At 40.3% G+C, this 16,504-nt stretch overlaps 1 long non-coding RNA gene across 1 annotated transcript in view; it reads right to left on the bottom strand.

The window, feature by feature from the left end:
- LOC123618274 (uncharacterized) overlaps positions 1–15,832 on the bottom strand; it is a 37,468-nt gene extending 21,636 nt beyond the window's left edge. The window contains exon 1 of the long non-coding RNA XR_006726683.2: positions 15,699–15,832. This is a non-coding gene — a long non-coding RNA (uncharacterized LOC123618274). The remainder of the gene's footprint in view (positions 1–15,698) is intronic.
- Between the last annotated feature and the right edge of the window lie 672 nt (positions 15,833–16,504).

Raw genomic sequence — 16,504 nt, 5'->3', positions numbered from 1 at the left:
AACTATAGTCAACATTTTGTAATAACCTATAATGGAAAAAACCTGAAAAAGAATATATATATACATGCATAACTGAATCACTTTGCTGCACACCTGAAACTAACACAACGTTGTAAATCAATTATACTATAATTAAAAAGAAAAAAGTGCTGGATGTTGCCAATCACCCTCCAAGACGCTTAGGTCATTTTACACTCTTGCCAACATTATGCAAGAGATCCATTGCCCCACACACTCACCAGTACTGGATGAAATCACTCTTTAATTTTAGCCACTCTAATTGGTGTTTTTTGTCTAATTTTTGTTGTTGTTAAATTCAGTGATAGGACAGAGACTTCCACTTCTCCTCCTGCATCCAATCCCATAATCCAGTCTTCCACGTCAGTACAATTTCTAGTTGGGCATTTGTTCACCCAGCCAAAGGGATATTCCTTAGAGTCTCTTAAAGCTGTATGTGTAGCCATGTGGCTGAGATCTGGCCATGTATGTGTCCAGGTGTAGGTGTAAGAGAAGTGTGTGATATCTGTGTTATGCTCTTAAAGGAAAGGGGCGTTCCCTCTCCTTCCCCTTTTACTAGACCATTGGACACAGTAGACTCTGTGCCAGCTGACTGTGGATGCAATGGCAAACGCTAGAGCAGTCGTCTTGGACCATGAGATGGATTTTGAACACTGAGAACACAGGGAAACAAGATACCTGATATCTCACATCCTCAACACTCCAGAATCACCATATACTGGCTCTGAGCCATTGACCCATATTTTTATATGAGGACGGAACAAGTCTTCCTTCTTTAAGCCACTGTATTTTGAGGTCTCCTGGTCACAGCCCACAAACTTGAGTAATAGAGGTAGGAATTAGGAAGGCTTTTTAAAACGCACTGACACTGACTTTTGCCCTAGAAATTCTGCCAGCCTCTTTTCCCAACTGGGTTTAACTTCCTTGAGAGCAGGACCTTATCTCACTAGATATTTAATGTTTGATTACAAGTGCTCTGCCAGTTTTCTGGCCACTCACAGTGAGGGGAACCCACCTTTACACACTTTCATTACTCCTAGAGATGACCTCTTTCCCAGATCAGGTGCAACATGACACCAGGACCAAAGGAGAAACAGAAAACTATATCCAAAATGTGGGGGGCAGGGTATAGCTCAGTGGTAGAGTGTGTGCTTAGCATGTATGTTGTCCTGGGTTCAACCCCCAGTACCTCCATTAAAAAATAACAATAATAAATAAATAAACCTAATTACTTCTCCAAGAAGAAACAAACAAAATAATAATAATAAATAAAATTTTAAATAAACATTTAAAAAATGTGCAGCACAGCAATCATTGTGCTTTATGCAGTTTAAAAATTCTTATAGAATTTGTGTTATTTCTCAGAGCTATGTTTTCTTTTAAGTTAAGGATTCAATAGACCATGAGCACCAATACAGCAAAACTCTTGTTATCCACTTTCTGGACATTCCCATGGTTCCTGAGCAAAGCAGCGGGGAGCACCAGGGGAGGCTGACAATAACAAACGCATGTGTTGATGTGCCAAGTCATTCCTGAGATGATTCTTCTAAACTGCAGGTCTACTCTCAGCTGCCAGACAGACCAACCCGCTGGGATAGAAGAATCCACGGAATCTGGGGGAAGCACCTTGGAATCTCCCGAAACCCACATAATTCTAAATCACAGATTTTTTTAAATTGAAGTATGGTTGATTTGCAATGTTTCAGGTGTACAGTCTGAGTCACAGCTCTTTATGATAAATGCCAGGAAGGATTTGACCTGGAATAAGGGTTCAGGGTGAGTTGGGGGTAAAAAAAAGGTGTTTTACTAAAGCCTAGAGGAAAATGTGTGCTGGGTGAGTGAGAGCAGTTACAAAGTTGGTGCAAACTGTTAAGAGGTTGTAAATTTTAGCTCATTCTGTTATTTTCAGATAATGTGTGGGCTGCCCTTGTAGTGTGATGAGTTTGCTAGAGGTTTTTAAGGAGGAACTGGATGATCACTTTCAAGGAGACCGTCAAGGAGCTCGCCTCAGTCATGAATGGTCAGACTGTGTGACTTCCGTGTGACTCGTAATGATAAAATTCCACATCCCTATGCCTTACCCCAGGGACTCGTACTTTCAACCAAGACCTTATGAAGGTCATAAGAAAGGCCTTTGTGTGTCATTTGTATTCTTTTCTAAAATGTCTCTAAACTTCCCAGGGCTTCCATGAGCTAACACCCATCATCCACAGATGCTTCACTATAAGATATAAAGTCTTTTAAAGATCATGTGTATTTCAGGGAGTGTTGGGGGGGTGGTGATAGCTCAGTGGTAGAGCACATGCTTAGCATGCATAAGGTCCTAGGTTCAATGCCCAGTACCTCCATTAAAAAAAAAATGTGTATTTAGAATGATGGATGATTAAAAATATCAATGATGCCTCTTAGATCTCTCTTCCCTAAGCAATTTAGAAACTTCTCCCCTAAATTTATCAAGGTAAATACTTTGTCAGCATTATAGAATCTTACCATGATCTCCAAAAGGCAGAGTTGTACATTGTGTGGCTTTGAGGCTAATAGCAGCTTTACATGGGGTCAGTACATCCCACACACAGTCTAACATAAAGGCAGATTCAGGAAGAAATCCACAACGTGGCAGACACCAAGTGTGGCAAGTAATCATGATCTTTGTAGAATGAGCCACATGTCTTCAAGAGCTGTGGTTAAGGTTTTGATTGGAAACTTCCCTCACCCTACCTCCATACCCCAGGACCCTTTTCTCAATCATAATCACACCTCAACTTAGACTTTGAATGCACTAAAATACCAGTAAATGTAAAAAGTAAACACATCTAAGATAGATACCTGCTCTCAAAGGACAAAATACACTTCCTAGTGACTGACAGTTGAAAACAGAAATGAACAAAGAGCTTCACCCACATGAGATCTGATCGTCCAAATCTATGAGGTTCTCTCCTCCAACTGGAGGCTGCGTGGCTGGCCTCCTCCAGTAAAGCCTATAACTGAATCATCAAATTCCACCCAACCATGTGTCACCTGAGGAAAATAATCAGAGATCTAGGTGATTTCCCAGAGCTGCACAGCCCTTATGTGGTGGAATGAGGCAGGGAATTGCGATCTGCCTCCCTGTTCAGAGAATCTCTCATGTCATCAAATAAGTGCATTTGCTCTGTTGCATCCACAGTTTCTTAGTAAAGGAAACTGAAGACTGCTTCTGCCTTTGTGCTCTCTGCAATTCTAACACGCTTCAGTGAAATGATCTGCAGTAAGGTCTTTAGGTTCTATCACGGCAGTTTAAATGTCACTCATTTCAATTCCTATTGATTTTACCTTACATGCCTGCACAGAGTAAAGAATGCATGCTAATGAGAAGAAAACCTGGCACAGAACTGACCATGGATATATTAAGATTACATAACATCACATCAAAAGTGTGGAAGTATCTAAAAAAAAAAAAAAAGACACAAATTTTATTTACAAACCAGAAACAGACTCACAGACATAGAAAACCAACTGTGGTTACCGGGGTAAAAGGAGGGGATAAATTAAGAGTTTGGGATTAACTGATACACATTACTGTATATAAAATAGATAAACAACAAGGACCTACTGTCACAGCACAGGAAAGTATGTTCAGTTTCTTGTGGTGAGCTGTAATGGAAAAGACTCTGAAAATATATATGTATGTATGCCAATGTGTAACTGAATCACTTTGCTGTACACCTGAAATTAACACTGTAAATCAACTACACTTCAATTTTTTTAAAAATATTTCAAGTGTAGAAGTAAATATACAGACATTAAGGAGAAACTCTCAGAAATCAAATCACTCAATGGTGAGCTGATGGATGTTTTAACAACAGGCGGCAGGGTGCAGGTGGGGACAGGAGCAAAGGTGCTAGCAGGAGCTGCTGATTTCTGTAGTGTAAATACTGCCACCATGGCTGATTTCAAGCTATTGTGACATCACTGAATGCAGAGATGGGGGAAGATGTGGATAATTGGCTCCTTGAGTAGGTGTGAAGCAGCTCCAGCACACCACCAGATATAGCACAGTTAAGGTTCATGCTATCTTCTTATTTACTTGTTCTTTCTTTCTTGTATCAAGTACCTACTATAAGCTAGGCATTGTGCTAGATACTGGGGATAAATAGAAAGTAAAAGGAAACATGGTCCTTATCCTCTCACCACAGTCTAGTGGTGAGGTAGACATCCCATCACAAAAGTATTAAACAATGTAAAATTGTAACTGTGATAAATGTTAAGTGGGGGAAAGTATATGGTGCCAAGAGGTCATGGAGCTGGAGAATGGGCAGGGTCAGCTTGCCTAAGGGAGTGATCACTGAGTTGAGTTCTGAAGGAAGCTTTGAGGCATCATCATGCAGAGAAGGAAAAGACCTGATCAAGCCAGTGGCCAGAGCACGTGCAAAGGTCCTGTGGTGAGAGGAAAGTTGCCTATCGGATAGTAACATCTAGACATGATCACCTTTGTTCTTTTCTCTTCCATGTTTCCTTAACTGTAAAGGTTTCAAAAATCAATCAGAAGCATCCTGGGCTGCTGCAAAGATAATTAGGATTTTCACATCAGAAATGCAAAGATAAATACTTAATGGTCTATTTTTTCAATTTCTTAAAATGGGCTTCTGTGTTGAACCCCATGTCAGAAATGATAGTTTTTGAATTTGCAGAACTAGGATTTATTGGGAGAGAAAAGGGTATCTCTTGAGACTTCGAAGGGAGAGAATGTAGAATTTAAGCCATAGCTGCAAAATGCACAGGGATAAAAGAGATCAACCACACCCTTCCCTGGGTACTGGATGGAGATGTTGGAATAGGAGTGATCTTCCAGGAAGAAAACTGGCGGGTTCTGGGCAAGGGGAGCCTCAAGGAGAGGAGGAGATAAGAGCACCACCCTCTCCAGCACTGGGAGGCAGTGTGGAAGCCAAGGCAACACTCTTAGTCCATTGACCAGTGAGCCCTGGGTGTCTCCCCAGCTGAGGGGTCACATGGCAGTGCCATCACCACTCTCTGGAGAGGACTCTTCATTGACAGTTCCTGCAGGTCACCCATGATGAACCAGAAAAGTAACTTTTAGACCCTTAGACCCCAAAGTTGTGCTGAGTGTCATTGAAGCTGCCCCTTGCTTAACGACCCAGGACATGCATAAACTCCCAAATCTAAGGTGGTGTTCCTGACTCTGAGAGGGGCTGGGGCAGGTAGAAGACAGAGCCCTTAGCTGCATTGGGTGAGACTAGAAAGTGGAAAAACTGGCCCCAGTTCTGCCTTTTGAGGAACACAAAGGTGGACCGTGTGACTGGAGCATGATACAAGTTAAGGATGGAGGGATAGAGGCCACACTAGAGGGCCTTGTAGACTCTGCTAAGGAATGTGTCTAGGCAAAGCGACAGGCCACTGGAGGGTTTTAAGCAAGGGAGAGCCATGAGGTGCTGTGAGAATAAACTTTAGAGCTGGCACACTTCCTGCGAGGGCTGGATGGTGGCCAGGCTGGTGGCATATCCACTGCCCTCACACTCTCTCTCAGATGCTCTGCCTGTCATTTCCAGCAACGCTACTGAGTCTCATGAGTCCCTTGCCTCTCCTGACCCCAGGCTGATCCTGGAGTCATAATTCTCTTGCCACAATGATACACGTTTTTGGTGGCAGTGCAAGGAAATGGGCTTTGTCTACATGCAAGTGAAAATTAAAATTGTAAAAAATAAAATTTCCGTATCTTGGAGTTTATAGAAATTTATCCCAAAGAAGCAATCTACATGCCCACTAGTAGGGAATTAGTTAAATAAAGTACGGTACATGGTACTTTTATATATGGAATATTATGCAACAGTTAGAATGAGGTTGTACCATTTATTGGCATGAAAAGATTCCCCTAAGAGACTGTGAGGTGTAAATAGCAGGTTATAAAGTTGAACATGTAGTATGACTCATGCATATATTGGCACGTGTGTGTGTCTAGAGAAAAAAAATGAAGGATTACTTCAAGTTGTTGATGGTGGCTTTCTTTAGAGGGAAAATTATGGGGAATTTTCTCTTTAATGGGGTACATTTCTGGAATATTTGAATCATAATGTATTATTGCATTTGAAAACATGAAAAACAATAAAAAGTGAAGGCAAGGTGGATGAAAGGGAAGCTATGAGAATGGCTGTGAGGCTGCCGGGGAGGGTGACCACACTTGGATTTACTCTCTCCTCTGACCCTGGACAAGTCTTTCCCCCTCTCTGGACCTCAGTTTCCTTATCTGTAAGAGACTGGAAGCAAGTATAAGTCTCCTAGGAAAAGCTCAGACCTACATTCAAATCCTGATGCTTCCATTTATCAGAGGAGTGACTTTAGGCAAGTGACCCTCTTTGAACCTCAGTTTTCCCATATGTGAAATGGGACCACCCCACCCCTCTCAAGGATGGTTGCGAAGACCAACACAGCAGCCTTGCCCCATCGTGCAGCAGGATGGGCATCTACGCAAACTTGTTTCCCGCATCTCTGGTATCCTTAGAGCTTCTCTGCCTCTGAGGATCAGTGATTCCGCATCTCTGTGTGGTCTGGCCCAAAAGTATGATCTCAGTCTAATCATCTCCCTGCTGTGAGGAAGCCTTAACTTATCACCATGTACTCAAGCTACAAAAATTCTTTATGTTGCTACATGTCCAGCTTCAGGAATTCAAATGAATTATTAATTTCACCATCCTTCCCTGAAAACAATTTGCAATTTAATACAAGATTTGAGACGGGAAGAACTCTTATGTCATCAACTTAAAATGAAAAGAATGTTTCTTTATAGCCTTTTCTATCTCACAAAAATGTTGTCCTTTTCTATCATATGGGAGGTCTTGTCAAAAAGAATGTTAATTATATCAAACACTAAAACCAGCTTTTGAAACTCTGAATTTTAGCCAACTAACTGAAAATAATTATATTTCAAAGAATCCTATCACCACTGCTACTCAATTCTGGTTAATGTCATTCATTCTTTTTTTAATGAATATTTTAGTTTTGAGTGCTTACTGCGTGCCTTACTGTTAGAGACCATTATTTTTAAAACATGCAGAGATTTTTAAAATCTTGACCTTCATGGACCTTATTTTCTTGCAGGGCTGAAAGTTGAGAGACATGGGTAATAAACAAATAATGCAGTAAAGGAAAACAAAGTGTCAGGACATAAGAGTTCTAATTTTAAATACCGGGGTCAGGTAAATCTTCACTGAGACGGAAAGCCTGTAAACCTTGTTCCACTTGAAGGGGCAGGTCACATGGAAACAGCAAGTGCAAAGGCCCTGGCATCTGGAAGAAATAGCCAAGAAGCAAGCCAATGCAGACAGAGCAGAAGCCTGAGGAAGAGAGCTGGAGAGATGAGTCAGAGAGGCAAGTCTCAAGATGGAGCATCCCCAACGAGGTCAAAACACAGTAGGGAGACTAGGGCAGGGCAGGAGTCCTTTCCTGGGAGTGGCCGTACCAAGAAAGATGGACAGCAGCTGGCCCCAGTGCCTTCTCCCAGGAGAGAAATATTATTCATCTGTGCCAAAGGAAAGAGGGGAGACCCACGTCTACTGCTATCCCAAACGGCAGTTGGAGTGGCGCTTGTGCTCAGACATAGGGAATGATCAGAGAAAAGATAAATCCTTTGCTCTCGGAGGCATCAATCAAGCATCTGGAGGCATCCCAGCCCTCTGAGAACATCTCCAAGGACCTCTACATGGACATATATCTAGGGACCTACACTGTCCCTGTGGGTTCAAATTACTTTACCAAGAAGACTCATATTATAGCAGCTGATTTATGATGGAGTGTGGACTTGGTCTTCCCCGTATGACATTGACCATCGTGGCCATTATCTCACTCTCTTTTGAGTAGTAAAAAGAATAAAACCACTATCTTAGTTTCTACCAAAAAAAAAGAAGCAGCAGCAGCAGCAGAATCGGAACTGGACAAGCAGTAGAAGCAGTTGGGGTGTAACAGGGACCCTGCCCCCCTGAGTAGGACTGCACAGGCCAGTGTAAGGGCACTGGCTCTCACTCTGCATGAGACAGGAGCTCTGGAGGGTTTTAAGCAAAGGGACAGTGAGATCTGGGTGAAGTTTTAAGTAGGTCACCCTGGCTTCTGTGCTAGAGACCAAGGGTGGAAACGGGGAGCCCCACAGGAGGCTGGTGTGTACCCTTGAGAGACAGGGACGTGAGATCAGAGTGGGAGCTGGGGAGGCCGTGAGAAGTGGTCACGTCTGGGTGTGTTCTGAAGGTACAGACAGCGGGATTCACTAAAGGATGGGTGTGAGGTGTGAGAGGAAATGAAGGGAGATGAAGAGGTACCAGCAAGGGAGAGGAAGAGTGGGAGGCTAGTGGGATGTGAGGAGACTGTCGTGTCCTGGAAGGCAAGGGGAAAACTGTCCCAGGAGAAGGGAGAAATGAATGGCGTCAAATCCTGCTAAAGTATCAAGCACGTGAGGACTGAGAATTGACCGTTGGATCTGGCAATATGGAGGTCACTGATGACCTTGGTGAGAGCCATGTTCATCAGGGTAAAAGCCTGACTGGAAAGGGCTCAAGAGCTCAGGAGAGAGGAGGAAGTGGAAATAGTACTGTACACAACTCTTTAAGGAGTGCTGCTGTAAACCAGAGCAAATTAGAGAGAAATTTCCCCATGTCTTTGCTTGATGATGGGAATGATGGAATAGGAACAATTGATGGTGGATGCAGAAAAGAGGGGAGTTGAGCTAAGAAGCCAGAAGTGTTTGGATGGGTGAGGAGCCCAGGCCCCATCGCACCTGCTGAGGCATTATCCCTACACTTCATCCACAGCAAGAGGAGGAGTGGTAGAGGCTAAGGTGCGGATGCTGCAAGGTACTGACCGTGGCACAGGAAACCCCTGGAAGTTCTCTTCTGACAGCTTCTGTTTTCTCTGAGAGTGAGCTTGTGGACCAATGCTGGGGTTTGGAGGACAGAGGAAGAGGCATAAAACATAAAAGAGAAGAGCTAAGAATGAACAGAAGGGAATAAACTCACTAATTGAAAATAGGACACAGTAGGCTTAGAAAACATTCCAATAAAGTAATTTGCAAAAAAAGAAAAGAAAAAGAAAAGAACAGCAAAGTTGGAAGAGGCGAAGAATGCTCTTGTCATAGTGAAAACTGGGGTATTATTTTGGGTAAGTAAGACAATAAGGGCCACAAGTATGATCCTTGTGAGTGGAGGTGGGATTTGAGCTGATTAACCGAGTACATAGGATTTGGATATTTATGGAGAAATCAATAATAATGCCAAATGCTTTACATTAACTAGGTCTTTTAATCCTCACAAAACCCACTAAGAAGTAGCTGTTTTTTATCATTATCAAACAAGTACAGAATCACTTGCCTTAGGTCACAGATTTAAGCAGTAAGGCTAGAATTCAACCATACATCTGTCTGGCTCCCAAGTTCCCCCTCCTGAGCTCACCCCAAACCTGTTATTTGCAAATTGCATGCGAAGCTGCAGTCTCGATCCAGCAATGGAGTATTCCGCAAAATTTACTAGTCGGAGGAGCACCATGTGAACAGGGTTGGGTGATCCGCTGGGGTATGATTATGAAGGCTAAGTGGAGAGAATAAAAGGATGCTGTCTGTTCAGAAACCTTGAGCCTTCCTGAAGAAATTTATAATCCATAAATACAAGTGTTCAGGGTGGTAAGTTCACATAGCCCCATACTGAATTTTCTTAAAGCAAGGAACAGCTATATATAGAAATATAAAATGTAGAAAGTCAGTGTAGGTAAGTTCAAAGGAAGAAACTTGCCCAGGGGGCTTTTGAGAGGAACATTCACTACTCCCTGAACTTTGTTTAATATCCAGGTTATTGATCTTATAATCCTGCTAAGCACTTAGCATCTTTCAAAACATTAAAACCATTAGCATGGCTCAGTCACACACGACTTACACAAAATACAAATCACAGCTGATGGATTTACCAAATTGGGTTTCCACAATCATGAAAAAACTGATTACTAACTTATTTAATTATTTTTCTGAGTGTGTAGGATCATAACTCTCTTAATCAGATTTTCTTAAGTATCTTAAACACCCCCAAAATATAATGTTTAAATCTGATTATTACTGTTATTTTTAAAACCATTTTTAAAATATGATTACCACTGATTCAAATTTAAATAATTTTTCCCCTTTTCTGGGGTTAACTCCTAAGATTGTACTCATTTTAACAGATATAATATCTATATCTGCTTTGTCCGATATAGTAGGCAGTAGCCCATATGGCTATTTAACCTTAAATTAATTAAAAATTCTGTTCCCTCTCTCCACATTTCAAGTATTCAATAGCTACCTATGGCTACTGGATGTAGAATATTTCTACTATTGCAGGTGGTTCTTCTGTATAAAGCTGGTCTATACCTTCTGTGGGTTGCAGTCATCTTATGACTCTAAAGAAGCTAAATATGTGAGGTTCAGACAATCAACCTATTGGCTCCTAGTTGAGACACAGAACTTGTTTGCATCGTCCAGAAAGACTCAAGCCTGAGCCCCCAGTCATTGGCCTGGGCTTCTTTTAGAATACAGTTTCACTCATTACATCAGTGGGATTTATTTCATGTAAAATTCAGATTTTTATTTCATCTCTTTCCCAGATATAATGCCTTCTTTAAGTTTCAGTTCAGAATGAACTGACTAAATGATGGTCATTGTGATCTATTGACCCTTTCTGTTAGTATTATTGAAATTTTAAAAGGGCCTTGCCAGAATCTCATCATGATTAGCAAGACTGTCTAAATGAGAGAGGGAGTCTGTGCAGTCATTCTCCTCTTTGGGAGACTGGATAGTTCATCATCTTATCACTTTGGTCCTTCTGCAGATGACCACTGATGCAGAACAGTTGGTGACCCCCACTGACCTGGTTCTCTTGACTGACCCGTGGTTTCCACTGGACCTTCTTGTTCTTGGTCCTGTTCTGATTTTTTCCAGGATTCCTGCCTCATTGACTTGTTTGTGTTTGTTCTTTCTTGCTTAAATAGATTAAAGCACTAAATATATTTGTTTAAAAACACAATATGTTTAAAAAGCACCAAAAACTTGAAATATTATGATTCTTCCATTTATTTTAAAGTAATGAAAATCAGGCATTTCCAATCACATCCATCCCTTCTTTTGGATTACAACTACCTTTTGTATATTTTATATTAACTTTTCTCCTTTCAGTGTTGTTAGAAATATGTGGGCTTCCATATAGTTAATTTATTCCAGATAATTACAATCATAATAATTATCTGTATTCTTGATGCTCAAATTGTCACAACCTGTTCAATAGGATCCTCTTTAAGTCCTTTTATCTCAAAGATATTTGAAATTATCCTTACTTCTAGAAAATTTTCCAGAATCATTCTAATTTGTCCTACTTCCTTAAGTGAAGAATGATACTAGGGACCAAAATCTGGATACTATATTGAGATTTCTTGTTGGTAAAAGTGTTTCTGTTACTATTGGGCCACTTTTATTAACAAGGCTTGAAAAGTATCCCTTTTTAAGATCATAAAGTCACACTACTTTTTTTTCAATCGAGCCTTCATTTGCTCTACTCAACTCTTTATAATAGGATGATTCCTTCACCACTAAGACTTGCTAACATAACTGAACAAAACAAATCTAAATTGCCTCTCAGAAGATCATTTTTCCCTGTAACGGCCATTTGATATAATTTTTGAAAAAAAAAATTCTCTCATATAACCTTTCTGTTTCCATTATAGCAGGCTAGGTTATCTGGACTAATCTTCCTGCTATGTTCAACCAAGAGTAATGAGTGAAATATTTCTAAAAACTTCTTGAAAACATTGTAGAGCCACCATGTAAAGTAAGGAATTATCAGCCCAAAACTAAATAAGATGCAAGAGCCAAGGCAAGTAAGTGAAGCACTGAAACTTGTTTTGAAAAGGCATTTTCAAATCCTGGCAAACTTGAACTTTGATTTTGACAGCTCTGAGGGCAAGAGTTTAGAAACTAACACATACTTAAGGCGGGATGTCTTATTAGAGACCCTCCACATACCCAGCAGGACTCTCAAAGGGCTCCTTCTTCAAGATAAGAGTGAATCAAAAGTAAACAGCCATCATGTACTGGAAACCTTGATTCACATCACCCAAGTGGTCCATTAAAAAAATAAGCCTTAATAGGGGAGGGTATAACTCAGTGGTAGAGTGTGTGCTTAGCATGCATGGGGTCTTGGGTTCAGTCCTCAGTACCTCTGTTTAAATAAATAAATAAACAAACAAACAAACAAACCTAATTACCTCTCCTCCCCCCGCCAAAAAAATTGGGTGGCCACTTAAATGTTAGGCCACTGGCTTCTCATTTTAAAAATAAGCCATAATATATCCAGAAAAAATGAAAACTCTAATTCAAAAAGATACATGCACCCCAATGTTCATAGAAGCACAGTCAAATATTACCCAGCCATAAAAAAAAGAATGAAATAATGTTATTTACAGCAACATGGATGGACCTAGAGATTATCATACTAAGTGAATTAAGTAAAGTAAGTCAGATGAAGACAAATATATGATATCACTTATATGTGGAATCTAAACAAAGTGATACACATGATCTTATTTATAAAACAGAAATAGACTCACAGGTATAGAAAACCAACTTATGGTTACCAAAGGGGAAAGGGTGGGGAGGGATAAATTAGGAATTTGGAATTAAAAGATATACACTACTATATATAAAACTAAACAACAAGGACCTACTATATAGCACAGGGAGCTATATTCAATATCTTGTAATAATTTGTAATGGAAAAAAATCAGAAAAAGAATATATATGTATATGTAACTGAATCACTTTGCTGTGCACCTGAAACATTGTAAATCAACTATACTTCAATTAAAAAATAAATTTTTAAAAACCATAAAAGACACAAAAGAGTATATACTGCATTGTTCCTTTTCTAAGAAATTTCAAAAAGCAAAATTCATCTATAGGAATAAAAAGTAGATTAGTGACTGTCTGAGGCCAAGGGTCAGAGGGGCTTGACTACAAAGGGGATAAGGACCTTTTGGGGATGGTGGAAGTGTTCTTCAACCTAATTGTGGTGTTGGTTACATGAGTGTAAACATTTGTCAAGACTCTCCAAATTGTACAATTAAAATGGGTGCATTTCACTGTATTTATATTCCACTAAAATAAAGTTGTTTGAAAAAGAAAAAAGATAACACAGTAGCATCAAAAAAATCAGATACCTAGAAATAAATCCAACAAACAGGTACAAGTCCTCTATACTGAGAACTATAAATGAGAAAAATTAAAGACTTAAATATAAGCATAAAGTGCAATATTAAATATTTCACAAATTCTTTACAGCTCTTTTCATTAAGAGGTAGACTCTACTTCCCCACTCTTTGAATCTGAGTGGCCTTGTGATTTTTCTTTGCCCAGAAGAATGTGATGGGAATGATGTTGTGTAAGTTTCAGAGCCTAAGCCTAAAAAAAGCCACCTTTGGCCTCTTGGAACACTATACTGAGGCTGCCATGTTTAAAAAAAATAAAACTGCTGACATACTAGAGGGTAAGAGGCCCATGGGGAAGAACCAAGGTGCCCCAGGCTGACACCTACACCAACTGCCAGATGCATGAGTGAGGCTATTCTGAACCTCCCAGCCCAGCTAACCCATAGAATCATGAACAATAATAAAGTATTGCAATTTTAAACCATGAAATTTTAGGATGGTTCATTATATAGAAATAGACAATTAGTAGAAGTGATATACCATGTGCATGGATTGAAGATTAGATATTTTAAAGATGTTAATTATCACCAGACTGAGCTATAGATTCAATACAATTCCAGTAAAAATACCAATGGGTTAATTTTGTGGCAAGCTAATTCTAAAAATTATTTGGAAATATCAAGGGCCGAAAATATCTACATCATTTTTAAAGAAGAACAAGGTGTGAAAACTTGCTATATGAGATATCAGGGTTTATTATAACCCTATAGTAATGAAAAGAATGTGGTATTGGTTCAAGATTAGGTAAATGAACCAATGGGGAAGGTTAGAGAGTCCAGAAATACACACACACACAAGTAACTGAAGACAATTACTGACACCATAATATTGAAGAGAATTGGAGAAAGAATAGGTTTTTAGATAAATGATACTTAGTTAATTGGATATTCATACAGAAAAAAATCAAACTTGATCGGTACCTCATAATGTACACAAAACATGAATTACAAGTGGGTTGTGGATCTAAACAGTAACACTTTAACACTTTTAAAAGATGATAAAGGAGATCTTCACAATACCAGGGTGGAGAAAAACTTCAGAAATAAGACATAAACTATAAAGAAAAGATTTATAATTTAGCTACTTTAATTTAAGAGCAACTCTTCCTTATTGGAGAGGAAGAAATTTTTCTCTACCGTTCTAGGTTCTTCTGGCTGATCAAAGAATTAAACTGACAAGAGACAGGTGAACAGGAGAAAATCGAACAAAAGATCAATAATATGTATACATGGGGGAGACTCAGAAAAACTAACTCACCAACTTGGCTGAAGCCCCCACCTTAAATACCATCTTCAGCTAAAGACAAAAGGGGATGTTGGGGGTAGTGGTTTGGGACTTCAGACGGGAGGAAGGCAATTCACAGGGAGATGGAAAAGCAAATGTTTAGTAAATAAATATTTGCTGGGCTCTGCAGAGATGGTGGGACACAGAGTTGGCTCTGATCTCTAAAAATTTCCCCCACCACACCACCCTCATATTCCTTGTAGGTATCTCTGGTGATGATTCTATTCTAGGAACAGACCTTCTATCTAAATTCTTTAAGGCATTTTGGGGAAGGTCAAAGTTTTCTTCTGAGTCTTTTGGGCCTTGATTGTTTTCAGCTCAAAATAATCAACATGCCAAAGAGACATCTTAGGGTGGCAAGTTTTGCTCCCTTATGTCTTCAAAAGACACCATTAAGAGAGTGAAAAATGCAAACCACAGGATAGGAGAAATTATTTGCAACAATGTAAGTGACAAAATGGCTTGTATCCAGAACCTCTACAAATTAATAAGAAAAAACAAGAACCAAAAAAAAAGGGCAAAAAAACAATTGAACAGATACAATCCCCCAAGTACAAAGGCGCCTCCACATCCCCTGCCTCTTGTTTGTAGAAAAGCTGAAATCGTCTTTCTGAGTCACAAAAGAGCAGTCTCAAAAAGTTAATGATAGGACTATAGAGTCACAGACTCAAGTGTCTGATGCACATTCTTGAGCTGTTTTACAGATATTGTAACTGCCATCAGAGGGGAAAAGCTAACTGAAGACCAGACTCCAGCCATGACACAAGCTGCTCCATCTTGAGCAGGGCTGACTCTGTGGCTAGCACAGTTTCAAGAACAGGCCTTAACAGAGTGGGATTAACACTTTTGCTCATAATAATCTATATCTTTGCAGGCACCAAAATAATTGTAGCTTGTTCCGCCCATGTATGTTAATACGGCAACTACAATTGTCAGCAAAGAGATCTACAGACCCACGTCACCATCTTCCACTCTAAGAATACGGCACCCCGTGTCAGTATTAAGAAGTTACAGAAGACGGGTCTTCCCCCGTAATCCCACAGAAATGGAATGATGTTCTGACAAGTGGGGATTTGTAAGCAGCTTTTGGCAGGAAAGAGCTCTTTGCAGTAGGCCCCTTTTGACTTGTCACTAACCTTAAACCAGGCACCTCCATCCTCCACTCATCTCCGGCTCCAGCATTCCTTCCGTATCTTTTGATTGAGGCGGTAAGCCCCATAAAAAGACCGGCAGGACCCCTAGGCCGGGCCGCTGCTCTCCTCCGAGCACTGTCCGGTTCCCTGGCCCAGAGGCTCTATCTCACTTTTTGCCTCTAAAGCGGCTAACTTACATCTAGAATTCTATTGGTTCCCTGAGCTCACTTCTGATTGGTTATTTCCTTCACTCCTGATTGGTTATTATTCTCACTCCTGATTGGTTATTACTCTCACTTCTGATTGGTCTATTTCTACAAAGCTTGTTCCTGGTTGGTCAACTTCTGTTGTACTTTATTTGCGTATGATGTTGCAAAGTGTAAAACTGGCAGGCTATAAAACGCCTGTGTAACCCTATAGACGGGGTCCAGAGCTTGAAGTGTTAACTCGTGTGGGGACGCTGGCGTATTAAACCTGAGTTCTCCAACTCTCCAAGTGCTGCTTGTTCTCTCGCCCAGTTGCAGGTTGCTGTCACAACTGAGCTGTAACACCGAGCTGTAACACATTTTTCCACAACATGACGACACAATACCTTGCCTGACCAGTTGGTTCTTTCCATAGATCAAAGAAGTAGAGATGAAGAAAAAGTAACAGATGACCAGATCTCTTCCTTGGCTTTCTCTTCAGTAATCTTGCCAACAAACTGTGTGAACAAAGTAACATCTAAGGAAAGATTACAAGCTTACACGCAGCAGGGGGATGGCAACGACTCTGACCCCATCTCAGTGACTAACTGAGATTACTTCCCT

Source organism: Camelus bactrianus, chromosome 13, assembly GCF_048773025.1.
Source record: "Camelus bactrianus isolate YW-2024 breed Bactrian camel chromosome 13, ASM4877302v1, whole genome shotgun sequence".
Lineage (NCBI taxonomy): Eukaryota > Metazoa > Chordata > Mammalia > Artiodactyla > Camelidae > Camelus > Camelus bactrianus.
Note: the sequence above shows the minus strand (reverse complement) of the source record. Positions and strands in the feature narration are given on the sequence as shown.